This window comes from Panthera pardus, unplaced genomic scaffold, assembly GCF_024362965.1.
Source record: "Panthera pardus isolate Hobbes unplaced genomic scaffold, ASM2436296v1 HiC_scaffold_19, whole genome shotgun sequence".
NCBI classification, from domain to species: Eukaryota; Metazoa; Chordata; class Mammalia; order Carnivora; family Felidae; genus Panthera; species Panthera pardus.
In genome coordinates this window covers 12,140,025-12,144,618 of record NW_026526754.1, presented here as the reverse complement: position 1 = coordinate 12,144,618, position 4,594 = coordinate 12,140,025, and the positions used below count along the sequence as shown (strand labels likewise).

At 40.9% G+C, this 4,594-nt stretch overlaps 1 pseudogene; it reads left to right on the top strand.

Annotated features, from left to right (window-relative positions):
• Nucleotides 1-437: 437 nt before the first annotated feature.
• Nucleotides 438-715, top strand: LOC128778209 (ragulator complex protein LAMTOR5-like; annotated as a pseudogene).
• Nucleotides 716-4,594: the final 3,879 nt, after the last annotated feature.

The window sequence follows — 4,594 nt, the reverse complement described above, 5'->3', positions numbered from 1 at the left end:
AATTATGACTCAGTTAACTGAAGGGGATAAAAAACAAAACCATTCTTTACTGCCCAGTGATGTGTGATGCACTTTGCACTTCTGTAACCACCCTGCAAGATGATCCTCCCTGGTATGGAATGATGCCAGCCAAACAAGGAATTTTTTTAGAAATAATTACATTTCAGATTATTTTCAGATTGCTTCATTTGAAACAAAGTTTTATTTTTTGCCACCCTGTTCCCTTCCCCAGAGGTAATCAATGAGAAAGAATTTGAACCATGAAATCTGTTGTAATCCTGCACATGCCCTGGGCAATATGAAATAAGATATTTGGGGCTAACATCTTAGGTAATATTACCTAATCCAGGAAGTGTCTGGATATTGTAAGACCTTGGTTTATGGACAACTAAGTATATAATGTTGGAAGCAGGGTAGGGGCAGGGCAGGCAGCAGGCGGGATGGAGACGACCTTGGAGCAACACTTGGAGGACACAGTGAAGAATTCATCCATTGTTGGAGTCCTGTGCACAGATTCACAAGGTCTTAATCTGGGCTGCCGCGGATCCCTGTCAGATGAGCATGCTGGAGTAACATCTGTTCTAGCCCAGCAAGCAGCTAAGCTAACCGCAGTCCCCACTAAATTCCTGTGGTGTGTCTAGAATCAGATAATGGGAACATTATGATCCGGAAACATGATGGCGTCACAGTAGCAGAGCACAAAATGGTCTCTTGACATCTCATTTCAGTTCTCCAGCAGCCTGTCTTAGGGGCTTGATCCTATGTTAATTATCTTGTAGAACTATTAAACTTCCAGTGGTTAGGCCCCATTTGTTTAGTGTGCATTGGGCACTTTTCTATGAATTTTAGAGTAAGCTGCTTTTTCACACTCAGTGGACTGACTTATCAAAATATAAGTAAGAAAGAAAGGATCATGTTTTGAGGCAGCAGATCCAGGTCACCTTGTATATAGAATTTTGTTATGTTCAATAAATCTGGTTGGAGGACTAGAAAGAAAGAAAGAAAGAAAGAAAGAAAGAAAGAAAGAAAGAAAGTCGGAAGCAGGTTCTAGTCAAGGGTCAAGGTAAAAATTTACATATCACTTCAGCATAAAAGAGGACAAGGAGTGAAATAATGAGTGTGGGAGAAATGAATCATAACTGGGAGTTGTGTGTGAGTCCAAGACAGGAAAGGAGCTTCCACAAGTCTATCGAGCAGTTAAGAGCAGAGAAAATCCAGGTGCCCAAGATCAGTCAAACAATGTGTAACCTAGGCCCAGAATCCAGTTCCAAGATGGCCCTTCTTCTCTGAGCTGCCCCAAAGACTGCCTAGTGATCTGGAGCCCCTGCTCCTGCCCTCCAAAAGTTATGTATGATCTAAATTGCTTTATGAGCAGAGAACCCTTCAATTTTAGAGCCGAAAAGAAACTTAAATACTACCTAATAACACCAAGTTCTCAAGCAATTTGCTCCCTGGGCCACATAATACTCTTAAAGGTATTGAGGACCCCAAAGAGTTTTAGTTTATGTGTGGGCTATATCTACTGATATTTACCATATCAGAAATTAGCTCTGATAAAATTTTTAAGTACTTGTTAATTTAATATTTTTAATGCGTATTTATTTTTAAGAGAAAGAGAGAGACAGAGTACAAGCAAGGAAGTGACAGAGAGAGACAGAGACTCAGAATCCAAAGCAGGCTTCAGGCTCTGAGCTGTTGCACAGAGCCCCACACAAGGCTCAAACTCATGAACTGCGAGATCATGACCTGAGGCAGAGTCAGATGCTTAACTGACTGAGCCACCAGGCACCCTGTACAGAAGGTCCCTTTTATGACTATGTGCTTTCCTACATGTGCATCCTGACAGTCATTTAGATATATAAATGAGGTGATGGATACCTATAAATGTTTACTACAGGGCTTGGCTCATAGTAATCACTCAAAAAAAAGGGAGGAGCTCTTCCTACTATTGTTGTTAACAGTTGTTATTAAGTACATTCCAAGCAATGTGCCAGGGACCAAGGGTCATATCAAAGTGAGTAGGATGGCCTGAGCTGTTTAAGAGTAGGGGAGGTAAGATAAATACACACCTATATAGAACAAAACAGATTATGTCAAGAATGATAAAAAACAAGGGAGATGCCATATTCATTCATGCATTTATTCACTCAACAAATATTAACTAATTGTTCCCCATATACCAGGAGCAACAGCCAGGAGGGAGCCAATGTAGTGGAGTCAAGTGAATGAGAGGGAGGGCGGCAGGAGGTACGGTGAAGAGATAGGGGTGGTCCATGCGCACACTGTGTGGGCCTTTGTAGGTCAGTATGATTGGGGATATAAGGAAATGTTTCATGAGAAATTGGCATTTGAGTTAGAAATTGAGAAGAGTTAGGATTTGGTAATAGAGTTGATACACACATTTTTTTAATTCACATTCAACAAACATTTGATTTTCTTGCTAAGTCTGCTCCATGTTGTACAAAGGATCCCTACTTTCTTTTTAATTTTTTTAAATGTTTTATTGATTTTTTAGAGAGAGACACACACACACAGAATATGAGTGGGGGAGGGGCAGAGAGAGAGGGAGCCACAGAATCTGAAGCAAGCCCCAGGCTCTGAGCCATCAGCACAGAACCTGCTGCAGGGCATGAACTCACAGACCTATGTGGGACATGAACTCACAAACCGTGAGATCATGACCTGAACCAAAGTCAGACGCTTGACCGAATGAGCCACCGAGGTGCCCCAAGAATCCCTACTTTCAAAGAAGAAAATTTTGCATTTGTTTTTATTATATAAGGAATACATGCTCACTTCAAAACATTTAGAACATGCAGATGAGCAAAAATGAGAAAATAAAAACCACCCACAATCTTCCTATCCAGAGAGAATCCCTTTAATTAAGGCCAGGATTAGAGTAAGGTGAGTGACACATTTGCCTCAGGTACAAAATTTAAGGGAGTGTGGGGGAGGACAGTGTTAACAAATTCAGTAATCAAGATAAATCATATTTTAATGTAACAGTTTTTAAAAAGCAAAAAAATCCACAGTGACACAATACCTAAATTTTAATAAAGGCAGGATCCAACCCTGCACTTGTCTTGCTCACCTTCCCTCTCTTTACCCTCAGACTGGCACTGACTGGGCTTGGTCATTTCCTGCGTGTCCCCTCTCCTCCAGATCCAGTCTCTGCCCTCCTTTAGGCTGTGGAAGGCTAAGCCCTGGTGGCGGGTGGGGGGAGGCACCAATGGGCTTCTTTGCCTTCTGGCTTCCAGCTGGGTTCAGCCAATGGGAAGCAATTGCAGGAAACCAGAAAGTGGGGTGTTTCTTCTCCACTCTCTACCTTTTCATCACCTAAGTTCTGGCAGTGGTGGCTTTTTCTGCAAAAACAGCTCCTGCCCAGAGGCCCCTCTCCCACACTTCCCGCTTTTACAGAGCTTCCTTTCCTCCTTCAGGCATATAGGTGCTAATGGCTTACTGCTATTGTCAGAGTGTGGGTACCTTACATTCTCTTGTTGATTCCCTTAATGCTGCTTACATTTCTGTAAGTTGACCTTTTAGAAGAAACTACTTACTAAATTCCAACTTAGGGTGCCTTCTGCTTTTTAAAGGAATCTTGACTGTTAAAACCATTGTCAACATTTTAGTTCTAAGATATTTGCCTTAAAAAATCTTTTTTAACATTTATTCATTTTTGAGAGACAGTGTGAGTGGGGGAGGGGGAGAGAGAGAGGGAGACACAGAATCCTAAAGCAGGCTCCAGGCCGTGAGCTGTCAGCACAGAGCCCGACACAGGGCTCAAACTCACAAACCCTGAGTTCATGACCTGAGCTGAAGTTGGACACTTAACTGACTGAGCCACCCAGGCACCCCAAGCATCCAACTCTTGATTTCAGCTCAGGTCATGATCTCTCAGTTTGTGAGATCAAGCCCCATGTTGGGCTCTGCACTGACAGCACAGAGCTGCTTGGGATTCTCTCTCTCCCACTCTCTTTGCCCTTTCACCACTCATACTCTCTCAAAATAAATAAATAAACATTAAAAAAAAAAAAAGAGTCTCTTATGAAGGTTTGTCTCCCTTTCTTTTTCCCCCTTCCCATATGTTCATCTGTCTTGTTTCTTAAATTCCACATATGAGTGAAATCATATGGCATTTGTCTTTCTCTGACTGACTTATTTCACTTAGCATAATACATTCTAGTTCCACCCATGTGCTTGCAAATGGCAAGATTTCATTCTTTTTGATGGCTGAGTAACATTCCATTGTACATATATACCACACCTTCTTTATCCATTCATCAGTCGATGGACATTTGGGCTCTTCCCATAATTTGACTGTTGTGTATATATATATATGTGTATATATATATATGTGTGTATATATATATATATATATATATATGTAATATATATGTATATATATGTATATGTGTATATATATGTATATATATGTGTGTGTGTGTGTGTGTATGTTGTATGTATATATATATATATATATGTTGTATATATGCTGCTATAAACATAGGGGTACAGGTACCCCTTCAAATCTGTATTTTTGTGTCCTTTGGGTAAATACCTACTAGTGCAATTGCTGGAATGTAGGGTAGTTTTA